Source organism: Lissotriton helveticus, chromosome 1_1, assembly GCF_964261635.1.
Source record: "Lissotriton helveticus chromosome 1_1, aLisHel1.1, whole genome shotgun sequence".
NCBI lineage: Eukaryota > Metazoa > Chordata > Amphibia > Caudata > Salamandridae > Lissotriton > Lissotriton helveticus.
Genome location: NC_136057.1, coordinates 1,855,952,713 through 1,855,970,255, shown reverse-complemented (window position 1 = coordinate 1,855,970,255; position 17,543 = coordinate 1,855,952,713). Strand labels below are relative to the sequence as shown.

Below are 17,543 nucleotides of genomic sequence, written 5' to 3'. Positions count from 1 at the left end.
ATTAAGACATTCTGACCACTAAACCATGGTCCTAATGTCTCAAAGGAGTTTACCCATTCTGTGCTTATGGGAAAATATGTTAGAACATATGGTCCCATTCAAAGGCAACTTCATAGCGCTTGGCCCTTTTTGAAAGTCATAGTTGCATTTTTAGGACAGTCTTATACTGAAACAGCAGTGGCGGACAGAACCACAGATTCAGGGTGTTCCTCCACTGTTTGTGTGTTGGCCCGCCGACAGCAGAAAAATCTCATCTTTTAATGGGGCCCAGACCTCTTTGAAGAGGGGAGGATGGTCCTGGTAACTTTAAGGAAGTCAGAGAACGCTTCTCACTTTTTAACCTCATCGCTGCTAGAGAGTTTCCCCTGCTGTGCTGGACAGCAATAAAAACAGGTGTGGTCATGACGAGCTCAGCTCGTCATGAGCACCTGAGAGGTATATGCCATGACGAGCTGAGCTCGTCATGAGCATGGAAGGGGTTAATAATGTTAAAAGTTTGAGATCTAAAGCTGGTCACCTACAGGTCTGATAGTTCAGTTCAGAGTCAGAATAGTCTCCAGTTTTCGGGGTAAGCAAAGAAATATGATCACTGCCCAGATACATGGACAGATGGGGGGGGGGGCGCTTCTTTGATGAAATTGCTCTTTCCTTGAGGAGAAATAGAGCAATCGTATTGGTCATCTTGGTGTCAGGTCGAATTTATTGACAAAAAACAGAATGACCAAAAATGACAGAAATGTGACGCTCCCGCAGCCAAATTTTTATTTTGCTTGTGCTATTTTACATTCTTGCATTGTTCCTTGATGACGCTCCCTTCAGGGTTTACCCAGCAGGAAGATCCATAGTCAAGCAGTCAACAAACTATTATTCCAGACAAGATAAACCTATAAGTCAGTGCTGGCAGGAAAAATAAAACGATAACCATACAATGTTGTTTTCATTTTATTTTTCTGTGATGAAGCAGGTTTTGGGAGGGGCATGGCTGTCGTCACAGCCAGCAAGGGGAGGAGGAAATATGTGCACTTAAGTGCATATGACGGTTTGGCCGGCCGTCTTGGGCCGGCAAAACAAGTCATGCGCACTTAGCATGTTCTCCATCAGGCTGTAATACACAGCCTGGGTGGAGAACATGCAAAGGCTCTCACTCCCTGTCTCAGCGACAAACCACATCACTCAGACCAATCACAACGCTGCATTGCAGCATTGTGATTGGCTATGGGGAGGGTGTGTGCCTCCTGAGTCTGGACTGGAAGAGAAGCGGATGAGAGACGGCGACGGAGGAGAGTCGGGACTCGGAGCCTTACAAAGGTAAGTGAGATTTATTTTTCTACCCCGTCCGCCTCACCACCCTTGTTCATTACCAGCCACCACTGCTTTGGATACTGATTCTATAACCGCTACTGCAGCTGCACTCAGACGCTCTGGGCCAATGTCTTCTGGAGGTAAGTGACGCCCAGCATAGGTCAGGGGCAAGGGGAGCTCAGGTACTGCCACTGGGCAGATGTGAGCAGGGGAGGATATAGAGGTGTTCATAGTGCATAGAAATCTGCACTATGTGTACATTAACCTAATATTCTCATTAATCTAGTTGTGACATCGCTAATCACCTAAGAAGTTAGATAATGTCCTCAAATTAGTTATTTCATTTTTTTCCCCAGAGTTTTATATAGCACGAACTTTACCCGAATCGGGTATCAGAGCGCTTTACATAGCACCAAGTTACGTTACATGAGGACACACATTCATTTTGGTTAGGCAAAGGAGATTAAGTGATTTGCCCAGAATCACAGGATGTTCAGTGTCATTGCCAAGACTCGAACCCAGTTCCCCAGATTCGAGGTCGACCGCCCAGCCATTGGGCCAACTCCTCTCCCGAATTCATCACAATGCCTACCTCCTGAGCTGGTGAACTGTGTGAAAAGCAGGTCACTGAGCAGAACTACTGTTGTTTAAACAAAAAAGTGTACACTAGCCTTTCAAGAACATCTGAAATATTTCCATAAACAAATCAGTCTTTAGAAGAAAGACATTTATGCTAGTATGCTTATATTTTGGAACAACTAGAGATCCTTAGATGAAAGCTGGAATATTTTCCCATTTTACCACACATTGGGGACCACAGCCATTCTTTAAAGTGACCAAAAATTAAACTGCTCCTAACATGTTTTGAAACAACTACAAGCAGCAAATTAAAGCATTTAATTTTGTGCTAGAGATTCCTCATATATTCAACATTTAAATACCTATACTATCTCTTTCATGTGAAAGAGAAGGAGATCACAGATTAAAGTTTTGGTGTGAAAGTTAAAGAGTGCCCATACATATTAAAGAATAAAATACCATCTGCCATGTGTTAAAACTATATAGCGACTCATTTCAGATTTTAATTACATTAAAAAGAAATTCAGACTTCGCCTAATTCTTCTAAATGGTCACACACCTCCTCAGTGGCTTGCAATATGAATGCAATATATGGGAAAAATAACTTTATCTCAGATGATCTGCACTATTAGCTCAGGCACCTATGGTGTCTCCCAAGGAGAGTTACATGATGGCTGTAATGTTCCCAGAAGTCAATCAATCAATCTGGATTTATATAGCGCGGTTATTCCCCTGTGCGGATATTCAGGCGCTGAGAGAGCTGCTGAGGGCTGGGGCTCAGTCAAACAGCAGATCTTGAGTCCTTTTCTGAATTCCAGTGGAGAGGATGAGGGCCGTAGGAGAAGTAGTAGGTTGTTCCAGGGTTTTGCAGCAAGGTAGGAGAAGGAGTAATGCGGGGGTATGTGCGAGGCAGCGGGAGGCGGAGTGCAGGTGTGTGTATGGGAGGTGGAAGTTCAGTCAGTGGTTGATGTAAGCTGGACCCTGGTAGAGGAGGGCTTTGAAGGTGTGGATCAACAGTTTTAAGTAGCATCTCTTCTGGATGGGGAGCTAGTAGAGCTTCTTGAGGTGGGGAGTGATGTGGGTCCTGGGTCCGTTAAGGGAGGTCCAGGATGAGTCTGGTCGCCGAGATCTGAATAGTTTGCAGTCTCTTGAGGAGGTGAGAGGTGATTGCTATGTAGAGTGCATTGCCGTAGTCCAGTCAGCTGGTGACAAGAGCTTGTGTGACGGTACGCCTGGTGTCAATGGGGAGGCAGTTGAAGATCTTGTGGAGCACGCAGAGGGTGAGGAAGCAGGCGAGTGAAACTGCATTGATCTAACTTTTCACTGTGAGTTTACTGTTCAGGATGATACTGAGGTTGCAGGCATGGTTGGTCAGAGTAGGTGAGGGTCCTAGTTCAGGAAGCCACCAGGCGTTGTTCAATGAGGAGGTGTTGTTCCTGAAGATGAGCACTTCTGTTTTCTCTATGTTGAGTTTTAGGCAGTTGTCTCTCGGCAAGGCTTGTCATGCACCTGCGGGAGTTTATCAGCTTGTCAGAGAGGTTGTCTGATAGTGAGAGGATGAGCAGGGTATCGTAGGCGTAGGATATGATGTTGAGTCCATGCTATCTGATGAGGGTGGCAAGGGTGGTCATATAGGTGTAGTACAGTGTGGGGGTGAGGCACGAACCTTGAGGGACGCCGCAGATGTTGTTCTTGGGTTCCGAGGTGAAGGGAGGAAGGCGGATTCTCTGGGTTCTCCTGGTGAGGAAGCAGGCGATCCACATGAGGGCGCCTCCTTGGATTCCAATGTTATGAAGTCTTTTGATCAGGGTGTGGTGTGATACTGTGTCAAACGCTGCTAAGAGGTCGTGGAGGATCAGGGCAGCCATTTTTTCTATGTCAAGGAGGGATCTTATGTCATCTGTTGCTGCAATCAGGACGGTTTCTGTGCTGTGGTTGGTGCGGGATCATAATTAGGAAGTGTCTAGAAGATTGCTATTCTCTAGGTGTTCTGTGAGTTGGCGGTATATGGCCTTCTCGATGACTTTGCGGCAAAAGGTTGCAGAGAGATGGGGCGGTAGTTCTTGAGTTTGTTGGGGCCCGCTGATGGTTTCTTGAGTAGAGGCTTGACTTCTGCAGGTTTCCATTTTTCAGGGAAGGTGGTTGTGGTGATGGATCTTTTGAAGATGGCGGTGAGCTCGCTGCTGATAGTCTTACTCCTGAGGTTGAAGATGTGGTGGGGGCAGGAGTTGGTAGTTGTTCCTGAGTGGACATAGTTCCTGATGGCTGTGGTTTCAGGCATGGGGAACTGGTCGCAGGTGGTCAGCATAGTGAACAAAAGACAACCTGGGCACATATTACAGAAGTGCCCTGGAGGCACAATTGACATCTGCAGCTGCTTTGTACTCTCCCAGGGCACTTTGGTATTTTAGAAGAGGCTGCAGATGTTTGTGCAGCCTCTTCTGTAATGCAGATACCGCTGGTGCACATGTAGCTCCAACGCTATCAAGAGAAGGCATTCCCTCATTTGCATAGGGGTGTGGCTACATGCAAATGAGGGAATCACTTTGCCTCAGCACCCACGTCATATTACCGACATGGGCGCAGAGGCAAACATGCCTTTAGGAGGCGCTGTGAATGTGCGTCACAAAAAGGTGGCACACTTTCAGTGCGTCTACCAAAGGCAGCCCTCTGGAGGGGACAAAGGGGATCCCATGGACCCCCAAACATCCCCTTGCAGGCAGGTGCAGTCACTCACTAGACCTGCCTGCAAGAGGTTCTCTCTCCCCTCTTGACAGTGCAGGCGTGTTGCCGCCTGCACAGAGAAACACGAAGCAGCTTTTGAACAGCTGCTCGTATTTCTCTTGAATACGTTGCCCTGATCGCAGCACATTCTTCTTAATGAGGTGCAGTTTCCCTGTTTGCACCTGGCTCACCTGTTTTAAGGTTGTGACGCATACAGGAATAATGCACCCTATCTTTCACAGGGCGCCTGGTGGTAAAAAACACCATTTTTTTAAGGCAAGTGCCATGCCTCAACTGGAAAGCACTCACAGTCTAAAAATCACACACAGGTAACATTCCACACCAGTGATACAGTCAACACAACATGTGGGGGAAGTAAGAACCCCACTAATGGAAGACTAGAGGGAACTTAAGGCAGTAGCCAATAGCCTAACTCTCCTATAGGGCAAAAAGTTATGTGCCCGTAACTAGAAAAAGACACTGCCTGTCTTAAAGTATCCCCATACACTTGTTCAAGGCTCAGTAACCATCCGGGACTAGGATGGCTGTCCACTAGGATGCAGCCCTAACCTAAAGAGCCAGGTGCTGTGCCGTTGAACATACCAAAATTATCAATCATCTCCTGCTGATTGACAGAAACAAAGGGCTGGCAAGAAAAAGTAGGGACATAGGGCAGAGCTGGCCCAGTCTTTGCTATCCACAAAATGGCAAAGACTATATTGAGTAGACTGTCTCCCTCATGTGTAGAGTCATGTACGAGCTGATAATGGTGCAGGTTTTCAATGTTATAAAGTCAGGTGAAGTAAGTGACTACAAGAATTAATGACTTTAATACATTAAGGGAGCAAAACCTTTTGTGACTAGCATTGTTCATTGATATCAGGTGCTGGGGGAAGGGGAGGAGGTCTGTCCTATCCTATTTTGCTTTCTTTTTTAATTACTGCTGCATGCAGCAGAACAAAGAGTGCACCTTCCAATACGAAACTACTTGCATCAACTGAATTCCCCAAAGATGAGAGCTCTCACCTCCTCGACAACACTACAAGTCCTTTATAACCCTTATCATGACTACCACTGCATCTAATAACACCTCTGTGACGTCAAAAGCCAGGACTACAACAGACTCGGAGTGGTATCAGGGGAATGTCAAAAAGTTGCAAGGGGCCATAAGGATTCTGCATTGGATGAAGCAAACTGGCTATGCCTCAATGGAGAGAAAATATAGAACTTGCTTATGGGCCGAATGGAAATCCTCCTTATTCCAGTTCCTCTGGCCGTACTCTTTACAACCTCCTCGTAAGCCAGACCAAGTGGAAAGAATACTGTTTCATTATAGCCAGATGTGAGGGGTATCCACCTCGCTGATCGTCTATCCAGATCCGATCACTACGAAACATTATACTGTGGGCTCCCAAAACAATTGCTCTTAAAGCCCCTCAGACAGGAGCCAGAATATACAAATAAGCATTGGTCCTACTTGAGTATGAAGAGTCCTGCCTAAACTGCCAGGTCAAGTCTGCGCTGAGTGGGAACAAAAGCAATACCAGACTAGTTATGGCCTATTTTGGCTTTACTAGTAGGGTGGATCTTGAGTCCTAAGCCACAGTGAGCGTGTGACCCATGTCTGGACATGGACATCTTTCTATTAATCACTTACGACAAGGTCCTAATGACAAAATCAATTCTAGGACATAAAACAGCTCTGATAGAACCCAGTCAGGTCATCTACTGGGGTGTGTATGTAGAGCAAAAAGGTATGGCACCGGTGGATACTACACCTCAAAATAAAGGAATGTTAATAAAAAATAATGAAAGTGCCTCATGTAAGCACCCACCAGGGGCCTGTTGGCTGATGTTTATCAATGGGCTCATTGCACCATCACTGGCACGTTCCTTTTATAGCAGGAGGAACCCAAATAGTGTGAATGTACCAAATGATGCTGGGTGCATGTAATGGACTGATCAGAGCCTCAGAAGTTACATCAATCTCTTGCACCCAATTGTATGCAGGTCCCCAAAATCTGAGAGTTGGCTCCTTCCTCTTGGTGCAAAAACTCATAACAATCAGTCCATATGGCATGTCTCATATTCTTTAATATATATGCCCAGGCTCAAGATTAAAAACACTTGAATATGTTTATACCAAAATGTTACGGTTGACATGTTTCGTAGCCAATAATCTACTTACAGGCAAATTCATCAGGGCATAAAGACCCATGTGTCACCCAAATGTACACTGTACCACATAGCCACCAAGTGAACGCCTGCCAGTGGGCAGTGGGAGTACCTTCAAAGGAAAGGACCAAGAGTTGCCTACGGTGCTGGCAGAGTGAGATTTAGCAATACGCCTTTTTGCTCTACATACACACCCTGGTATATGACCCGACTCTGAGTTGTACCAGAGCGGTTTTGTATCCTAGAATGTATTTTGTCATAAGGACCTTGTAGACTAATAAAAAGATTTGAATGGGGTGATTGACATTAGGGTTTCGTTTTTTTCTGATTTGGTTTTGAGTGGCGGGCATCCCTCTGTCTTTCTGTCCTTCTTCAGCTCCTTTGTGTGTGCCTTCTTGTAGATTAACCAGGTTTTCATATTCTTCATATAGAGCAGTTGCACATGCTGCTCTTTTATGTGTAAGTGAGTCAGTTCAAAAGCCTTAGGCCCAAGCAAGAGTTACTTCACACACGAGTGCTAAAACACCCTAAAGAAATTAAAACCATGCAACACTTCACTCTAGCCCATCTCTTGACCCCTGTCACCCCACTGTTGCAAATATGCATCCCGAGGGCCTGCTCGTTCTAGGCATTGTATATAAGGTGATCACCTCAATTCGGGCCATTATAGACACTGTCTTCAGTCCTGAACTTTTCACCTACAAATTATTGATTTCAATGTGTTAGTCTAATTAGTTCCACAGCAGCAAAGCAAGACAATAAGAACCAGAATGTATTAGGCGACCACGCGAACGTTCAGGGATGGAGGCAGTGTCTGGATCGATGTGATCATCTTAATTGCATCTAGGATTAACGCATGAGTATCTCGTGGCTGGGCTGGGGATGCACTATTTGGAACACCATGTTGTTGTTAGAGGATTTCAGTTTCCATGCTCTTTATCTTGAAGTCCAGTTCTTTAAATGGGCCGGTACTGTCCGGTGCTGAGTATCAGCATTTTTTTATTTTGAGGTGGAGAGTACAAAACTTCTCAATGGAAACTGTTAGACCTGACATCATTGGCGTGAGTCTCCCTTCTATTTTTGACGGATTGCCTCCTCTGTTTTGATATGTTTTTGCTGGTTTTATGCTTTGGGCACTGTGCCACTGCTTATCAGTGCCACAGTGCAAGTGCTCCCTATGTTAAATTAATGTACTAATTGGTTATTCCATGATTGGGGTATTTGATTTATCTGTCACCCCCTAGTACAGTGCACCATGTGTGCCCAGGGCTTGTAAATCAAATGCTGCTGGTGGGCTTGCAGCACTGGTTGTGCCACCCACAGAAGCAGCTTGTAAAGTGTGTCTCAGGCCTGCCATTGCAAGGCCTGTGTGCAGTCTAGCACTGCCATGTCGACTTGGCAAAGTGCACCCACTTGCCTGTCATTAAACCTTCCCTTTGCTTCATTTTAGACACCCCTATGGTAGGCCCAAGGGCAGGGTGCATTGTAAGTATAAGGTAGGACATGCCCTGATGTTTGTAGCATGTTCTAATAGTGAATTGCAACCATTTTCGTTTTTCACTTTTTGAAGGCTACCTGTTCTCATAGGCCAGAATGGGCAGTTAGGATATTATATTCTTACAATCCTAACTGACTCAGGGAACATGGTAGAAATTCGAATTTGGTATGCCTGAACTCAGAATAATAAAATACATCTTTTAGTGAAGTTTATTTTAATATTCTGTGTTTGCAAATACCACTTTTAGAAAGCAGGTATTTGCTTGCTTAACCATTTGAGCCTGCCTCTGCTGGGTTGTGTATTCCTTGTCTGGGTTTGTGAGTTACAGGGCTGGGTGATTCCAGGAGACAGGCTGGGGCAGCCCAGTGGTGAATAAAGAGATCTGCATCTAGATGGGAGGGAGGAGTTGCACCTGGGACCTGAATAGGGCTGGGCCTTCCCTCTACAATGCTGGTTCCAACCCCTGTGGCTTGTCTGATGTCTCGGCCCTGCACTGTGAAAGGAGAGGAGGAATCATGTCAACAGAGTGCTCCAGAGCTGTATCTTCCCTCCCCTGTGCTGGCTCCACCTCCTGTGGGGTGGCTGATGTCTCTGCCCTGCACAGTGAAAGGATGAAGAGAGTAATGTAAACAAAGTGCTCAGGACCTGGTTTGGACTAGGCAGAGGCCTCTCTGCCTTCAGAGAACAAAGGATTGGGGGTATAAATATTGGGACCCTGATCCCAAGAAATCAGATCACTTCTGGAATACAAACCTTTCTGCCAAGGAGAAGAACCAAGGAAGCTGCAGGAGTTTGGACTGCCCCTCTGTCAGTGTGCTGTTTGCTGGGTTGGCCTGCAGTGGTTGCTTCATTGCCAAGGGAAAGGAGAAGGAACTTTGTAAGGACGTTCATCTACAGAATATTCCCCAAGGGCTTGAACTGTGCTTGCCTCCTGCTGTAGTCTCAGGGTCAAAAGACTTCACCTCCAGCTCCCTCCTGAATTTTCTTGCTGGGAATTCTGACTCCAGTCACTTGCGTGCTGCTGGGAGCTGGAAGCTCGATGCATCGAGAAGAAGCGTGTCGCCGCCGCAGCTGAAATGATTGCAACGCTGGAGAAGCGAGCCTTCGTCGCATCTCCCTGGAAGCGTGTGTTCATCGAAGCTGCCTGCTGTCGCATCACCGGAGAAGCGTGACGCCATCGTGAGAGTCGCCATTGCATCACATGAGAAGCGTGTCGCAGGACCTGTCGCGGCTCCAAAGTACAGAGTCGTCACAAGGCTGCCAGGGCGTCATCGCATCGCCACATCAAGGGTGGCATCTTCTCGCATCGCAACTAGATCATCGCATCGCATCAAGGCGCCATCTTGCGCACCGCAACGGGCCCGCAAGCTGAGAATCTATGCATCATCTCCGCACCGGTAAGGCTCACGACGAGTCCCCTACTCTGCGTAAGCATTGAGGCAGGATGCAACCGTTCCCCCGGGTCACGGAACCGACGCAGCTCCCCTTTTGCGAGCCTTTTGTTTACTTTACGTTACGCATCCAGGTACTTTGTTGAGAACTTTGTCACATCTTCCAACAACTTGAACTAAGAGACTTTAATCATATTTTAAGTAATCTTAAGTGTAGTATAGTGGATTTTTGTTGTTTGTGGTCTTGTGTTTAAGTCTATATAAAGAATACTTATTTTTATAAAACCTGTGTTGTGTCTATCTGTAGTGTTACCACTGTATTACTGTCTATATGCACAAATGCTTAACACACTGCCTCTGAGATAAGCCTGTCTGCTCGTGCCAAGCTACCAAGGGGGTGAGCAGGGGTTATCAGGGAGTGTAATCCCCTTATCCTGACTTAGAAGTAAGGGTCCCTATTTGGACAAAGGAGATAACCATTGCCAACTAGAGACCCCCAGATCTAACACAAACGTAATACTTTTAATTGGAGAGTACAGGTACTTCTCAGAAACAAGCAGGTACTCTGGCAGTGGTGTAACACAGGGCCCCGCAGCTCCCGCTGTGCAGGGGAAACCAAGTTCCAGGGGGCCCCTCAGCACAGTACTCTGCCTGGAGAGCTCCTTAATGTATTCAGAGGGGGGCCTCCACGTACCTTGCAGCGGGGGCCCTCAAGTTTCGTTACCCCAGTGCACTCTGGTACAGAGTACCTGCACTTCTATTTTTCCATCTCAAGCATCGGGGGGTCCTGTCTTCTAATTCTCCTTAACCTTTCTGCAGCCTTTGACACTGTCAATCACAACATCCTCCTCAACACTCTTCAATAGAGAATCGGCTTGGAGGGCACTGTGCTTAGATGGTTTGCCTCCTTCCTCTCAGATAGATCCCAAATGATCAAAATAGAGAACAGTCTTTCATCTCTTGTGGCGGTAGGTCAAGGTGTTCCGCACCCACTTTGTTCAATCTCTATTTAGAACCACTGGGAAATCTCCAAAGTAAATCTGGGATCCACTATCATCTCTATGCCGACGACACTCAAATCTACCTCAAGCTTGCCTCCACTCACGATCTCTCCATCCTAAGCTCTACTCTCGACTCCATTCAAAACTAGATGTCAACTCATCAACTTATTCTGAATCCCGCCAAAACTGAATTCCTCCTCCTCTCCTCCTCACTCTCTCCTCCCCCGGTTCAATCATGGATGGATCAGATGAATCTACTTAACAATAAACCCATCATTGTCGACAGCGCAAAATCTCTTGGTGTCATACTCGACAAAAAACTCAATCTAATCTCCCACATCAATTCCATTGCAAAGTCTGCTCGATACCAATTGCGCCTTCTTTGGGGAATTCGTCGCTTTTTCCCGGAGCAGCACCTTAAAACCCTGGTGCAATCGCTGGTCCTCTCCAGACTGGACTACTACAATTCTCTTCTTACTGGCCTCCCCAAATCTCACTTGTCCCCCCTTAGATCTGTTCTCCATTCAACAGCTTGTTTCATTTATGGGGCCAAAAGAAGCGACCACATCAGTCCGATGTTATCCACCCTCCGCTGGCTTCCCATCGAGGCTAGAGTTATCTATAAGACTGCCTGTAATACCCACAAAGCTTTGCACTCCTCCTCTCCTCGCTACCTGGCGAACAAGCTAAAACTCTCTGGAGGCTCTAGACCTTCACGTAATGCGGAAAATCTACTGCTTGAACCTCCCACTTTCAAGAAGGAAAGAACGATGGCCCAATCCTTTTCAGGCAACGCGGTGAGAATATGGAACTTACTTCCGCCTCAGCTCCGGACCACCACCTCCTCCCAGGCCTTCAAAACTGACCTCAAAGTTCTCCTCCAAAGACACCTCCTAAAGTAATTCAATCCCTCTCTATTATCTGAAGGGACACCGCCCATCACTGAAAACTCTATTCTCCATGACTATGGAAGTGCCTTCCCAGTGTGTTCTGGTAGTTTGAGTGTTTACCATTTATTGCAGTATTATCCTTGTACCTGTGTATGGTACCCTTTTGTAACTTGCACACGTCACTTTTCTCTTGTAACACACTGTTTGCTACCTCTCACATTTTGTTTGCTGTTGATACTTGCACAAGTGCCACCATTGCCTACGTAACGTTTGTTCTTGTGCCTCTGTGTCTAGCATATATTGCAGTATTATACCTCTAATTGTACTTTGTTTTCTCTTGTAACCTGCACACTTGTCACTCTTTCCTCCTGTATTGCACCGTTTGCTACCTCATGTATTTTGTTTGCTCACAATTGTCACTTTTACCTCATGTAACTTACCGTCTGCTATTGTAATTTTGTTAATTTGTAATTTTCTGTTCCTATTGTGAAGCGCTCTGACGGCTTCGGGTAAAGTCCGCGCTATATAAAAACGCATAAATAAAAAATAAAATAAAATAAATAAATTGAAGTCCATTGTTTCCTCGTACTTTTGCATGTTCTTCTCATTTCCCCTGCCCTTTCCCACTCCTCCCTTGTCCCATACTATCTTCCCTGTACTGCTTTTTTAATGCATCTTCTTTTTCTTGTACCTGGTACCAGAGACCCCGTCTCTCCACTCTCTTCCTTCTTTCCCCCTCTGTCTTCTGTCTGTCACCTCAGTGACGCAGCATGGGTACCGCTGCTCGTACGCAACCAAGACAAATGCCCCTACCCCTTGCTTGTTTGGAAGTAAATAAAAAAGCTATTGTTGAAGTGCAGTGTACCCTTCATAACCCTGGGCCCCGGTGCCACTATACCTGCTGCACTATTGATAGCTAAACCCTTGTGTCTCCTGCTTCTGTGATCTTACTTCTGTTCTCCCTTCTATCTCCTCCTCGCCCATTTGTTCTTCCCAACACCCCCTTAAATCTCCTGCTCTGCCCCTGCTTTTTCTTCCCACCTCACCTGATCTTTACCCCCATTAGGTTCTCCCCTCTCAGTCTTTTCGTCCCTCTCCCCATCTAGCCCTCTCTGTGCCCGCCTCTATTTTCCAGCCAAGACTGTGATTGGTCGCTTACGCTCAAAGACACAGTGCAGGCTGTCATCAGCCTCCTGTCCCATCGCTTCCTCTGCCTAGCCCCGCCCCCACGACCCCCTCAGTTCCCCTTCTCCGATAGCCCCTCCCTGACGCTGTAGCTCCACCCCCTCCCGTCCACGCCCCGCCCCCTCCTCCCCTCGCCCTCCTTCCTCAGCGGAGGCTGCGAGCGGCGTGTACGGCTCTTTATCCTCGGTGCAGCCCGGGCTCCCTCCCTCCTCCCTGGGCAGCGCTCGTCCTTTCGCTCCCGGAGCGGAGCCCCCGGGTCTTCATGCCTCCCCCCCGGGCTTCCAGCAGGTGAGTGCCGCAGACAGGACTTTGCCTTCGCTGCAGTGATTCCCCCTCCCTGCCCAGGTGCGCTGCCCCTAGGCCGCGCCCCTCTGCCCAGGAGTGTGCAGCCGCCGCCCCACCTAGGTGTGCCGCCTGGCAAAGGAATGTGGCCCCTCACGAATGGGGACCCTGTCCTTCCATCCCTGGTGTGCATCCTTGGGCGCTACAGACCCAGCCAGCTGCGCTAGTCCCACCGCCAAGGTTAGCTGTTTTAACTCGTGTGTGTGTGTGTTGCCCCCGCAGCTCGGGCTTCTGTCTCTCTCGTTCAGTCCTGGGACCTGGATTAAGACCTGTCTCAATAAGTGGCGGCTTGGCGATGGAGCTTGTGCGCATTCCCTCCCTCGGACTGTTCGTCTCTTTCTCTCCCTGACTCTCAGCCCCGGGGCAGTATCTGTCTTTGTGGCTCCCAGGGCAGTATTTGGCTGCCTGAACAGTGCACTGCTTTGTGTCTCCTTGCACAGCTTGGCTCTGGGCAGTATCTGCCTTTGTCTATCCGTGGGGCAGGATTTGGCTGCCTTGTCCCTGCTGTCCTTGGGCAGTTTGTGTATCCCCTGAGCAGTATTTGGCTGTCTGGGCAGTATCTGCGTTTCCCTGCGCAGTATCTTTCCTAGTGACTCCCTGGGGAGCATTTCATTTTCTGATTGCCTGTCTCTTCGAGACGCCTTTCCTCTAGAATGAGGGGGGCCTGCTTGACTCTTCGCCTGAAATACTCCCCTGTTTTTTGGCATGTTTCTTTTGTTTTCTGTCTGATAGTGCCTGGTGGCAAGGTTCCCTCTGGTGCCACCTCCATGCCCCTGCTGGTTGAGCCTTCCACGTCTCCTGGTGGCTGTCTACTGTCTGCCTCTTGGTGGCCGAGGCTTCATTTGTGCTGATTACCAGTGGCTGAGGTTGTCTGTGAGTCCCAGTGAGGTTTCTCTGCTGCCCCCCTTCCCCTTGCTGACTATGGTTTCTTCTGCTACTCCCCCCACCATTTGCTGCTGACGCCCCCACCACCCCTGCCCGCAGAAACTGAGGTTCCCTGTTGTTGCGCCCCCGGGCCGAGGTTACTTCCGCTGTTCAGTGTTCACTTTCTGCTGGTTGTTTGAGGCACTCGGTGCTTTTCTCATCGTGACCGACCTCTCGTTGTCCTTTGTTTTTGTTGCACCCTGTGCTCTTCCAGGGGCTGCCAGTCTCATTCCTCCCATTGGCGGGGTTTGGATGACGTCCGATGCGACGTCCAATAATGTATTTATTGATTATTGTAGACGTCCCCTGGCTTATACGTACCACAACCTATCAGCAGTGCACTTTGTGACCGGTTGACTCAGCACTTGTCTGTAATAAGCGCCACGCAGCACCACAAGCACAAGAGCCTGAGACTTGTTTACGTTTTCATATTCATGCGGTGACAGGAAAGACCATCATTCCTCTGAGGCAGAGCGTGCCGGGTAGGAAACCCGAGGATTGCGCGTTGTTCCACACATGGGGGCAGGGGTGGGGTCTTTTGCCATTGACCATAGATTAATAGGAAAATGTTATGACTGGCATTTTTAGTGAATTCCACGAAAGTCGAGATTTTGCTCCTAATTTACTTGTAGCCCTGTAGGCGCAAAAGGCACATTTTCCAAGGTAATTATTTGTGAATGGGGCTTATTGTAACAAGGTAAACTTGTTTTGATTTCTTGCATGGCTGCCTTGCTCACAATCTTCAATCTGGTACAGAGAAGATGGATAGTTCTGTTTTCTTTTCTTTATTTGCATTTCTTCACATCTGTGCATCCTTGTCATCTTTGGCCTCCTATGTCGTACTGCTCTAGTGATTCATCTGAGCAAAATCCAAGGTCCTGTCTTTTGCCAGAATTCTATGTTTTTTTTGCATTTGACAATCTGACAACTGTGTAGCCTGTTCTCTTCGGAGGCTGAAAGTTGTGTAAACCTGCTGCCTGCCAGGGTAGAAGGTAGTCTTGGGGTTTTAAGAACTGAGATAGAAGATCGTTCTATTCTTTAGCATATAATATGTTGTTTCTATTTATTTATTGCACAGCTGTCACTGGTCTAGCAGTCCAGGGTGACTTTCCAAGCGATTCTGAGATTTTCATCCTATACTGGAGTTTGCTTCGGCTTGTGAAGATGTTATTTGTAGTGTCAGTGGTTGTGGTTCAACCCCACTATGTTGTGAAAGGGTTTTGTTGATGTTCGATGGGCGAGGCTGCCTATAGTGAATTGCTTGTTCATCTTTTAGGGTGGTATACTTGCTCGTTGCCCAGCTCGAAGATGGATGTCTGAGATAACTTGTAGTGACGAGTGCTGTTGGTGTCTAGCAAGCAGTCACCATAAAAGCTTTCTTTACAAGTTGATCACAACAGCCGCTGGCATGTTGTGAAAATTGGCACACAGTTCAAGGTGATCCTAAAATACATCTAGTTTGTAGTTTTATGGGATTGGGCATATCAGCAAATTTGTCGTATTTGTATCTTTTTAGGGCCAGCCTACCAGACCGCACAGCTTCCATGAACATACTGGGGTTTAGAATCCACCCATTGCTTACCATTCCTTTCACTCTAATTTGCCTGTTTAATATTCGTGTCCTAGCCTGCCAGTCTTGTCTTTGTCCTTCCCAGGGAGCATAGCTTCTTTAGTCTCTTTTGATTGACTGCCTCCTATGTTTCCACTGCTTGCTTTTCAAGTCCTACTTTTTTCTTTTTGGTTAAGCTCTCCACGAGATGTGTTTTCCAGCTGTCTTCCTCGTGTACTTCTCTCCTTCTGGACACTCTGTTGCTGTATGTCACTTTATTTTAGGGGCTTTCAGCCACTTCTTCATCCGTTGGTCTTTTGTGTCATTCACATTGTCCTTCCGCTCACTACAGCATACAGCACTGGGAAACTGGTCAGCCCACTTTAGCCAGGGGCTATCTTCAGTACGAATGATGGCATTTTGCTGTTTCATGAATGGCACATCCACACAAAGCGGTTCCCTCTAGTTCCACTGACTGTTACGCTAAAGTGTGTTTTGTGGGACAAATATTTTTGCTTTTAGCTAATGTTTATTTTTTATACCAGCTCTTCAAAAATAAAGATTTATAGAAACAAGTACAAAGCAAACACAGACGCAGCCAAAAAACTGCCACCCAACTGATGGTCTATTGTATTTGCCAGTGCTAGTTTATTTTTTCTCTTTGCCTTGGTCCTTCACTGCCCTTTCCTATCCTCCTCCTCCTCTTGAAACTTTCCTCTTCCATCTCTTTCTCCCATATCTCTCTAAAGGTCCATCAGCCCTGCTCCCTGCACTCATGGGGTCTCTCACTCCCCCCTCCACCCCAATACCTTCCTGCTGACTGATGTTTAGCAAGCCCTGTTTTTTCACTCAGTGTATCACACTGTATGTCATTTTGCAGCTCAACTTCTCGCTGCAAGGCTTTCTGTGTTTGCTGCGGAGAACTGGTCTCCGCTTTTGCGCCTGCTCGCAGGACACCATGATCAGATCTGATTGCAGGCGGACAGGAGGGCTTGAAAAAGCTGTAGGAATGCGATGCAAAATCAATAGGAGGGTGAATCACCAAGAAGCAGGAGTCTTGTGCCTAAATCAGTACGGTTGGCAAATATGCTAATGTCTGGTCCAAGGAAAATTAGGGACGGACCCCGCTGCTGTGAGATCACATGGAGGCAGTTGCCCTCAGCAGTAATAACTGCACGTCTGCTTTGCCCATTGCAGGGCATCACTCTAAATGGTACCTTTGCTGCAGTGAAGCACACAACAGGTGATGAGAGGCTGCTTGCAATAAGTGTACTCTAACCACTTGCAGTAGCTCAGGTTAAGCACTCCAACCCATCGTTCTTTTTCTCACCATGCCACCTCAGTTTGGAGCCAGCCATATCTGTAGTGACATTGCACTGGCAGCTGGCCCTCTCTGAAGTGGCATCAAACGTAATGCTGAATCTACTGCAGTGTCCTAAAACAGAGATGCCTTTGCTGCAGAGACACTGAAGGAGGGGACTAGCATCTGCAAATGAAGCCCGGTCTTGCTCTAATAGGAACAATTCAGCCCGAACTTCTGGCCACGCCCCTTTAGACCAGTTGCAGCCTTGTTGGCTTCATCAGTAAGAGAGGTGCAGCTGCGTCCTATGGCACTGACCAATGGGATGCAAGTCTGGGCATATCCATCGCCCATAGGCCACCTGCCTGAGGAAAAAAACAACGTTGGATTGAAATGAAGTCCAGTGTAAGTACCAGTGGGTGAGATTAATTCACGCCTAACCTAGTCACATGTATTTCTTGCTTCATTGGCACCGCACAATGAGCTGCAATTGCCTCTGACCTCACTGAGCGCTGTTATTGCGGCAGTGACCTTAGTCTCTCACTGACAGCTGATTCTACCCTACATTCAGGTAGCACTTAAGCAGAGCATTTTTTATTTGGGAACTAGCTTCTCAGACAGAAGGTGTTGTAAATACAGCATTGCCATTTCACAGAAATGGGGAATGTGCGTGGGAGCAGCAG

At 47.3% G+C, this 17,543-nt stretch overlaps 1 protein-coding gene across 1 annotated transcript in view; it reads left to right on the top strand.

The window, feature by feature from the left end:
• The first annotated feature begins 12,709 nt into the window (after window positions 1-12,709).
• C1_1H1orf21 (chromosome 1_1 C1orf21 homolog) overlaps window positions 12,710-17,543 on the top strand; it is a 415,212-nt gene continuing 410,378 nt past the window's right edge. Inside the window, exon 1 of the mRNA XM_078641457.1 lies at window positions 12,710-13,033. The gene's annotated coding sequence lies outside the window, so the exon portion shown is untranslated. The remainder of the gene's footprint in view (window positions 13,034-17,543) is intronic.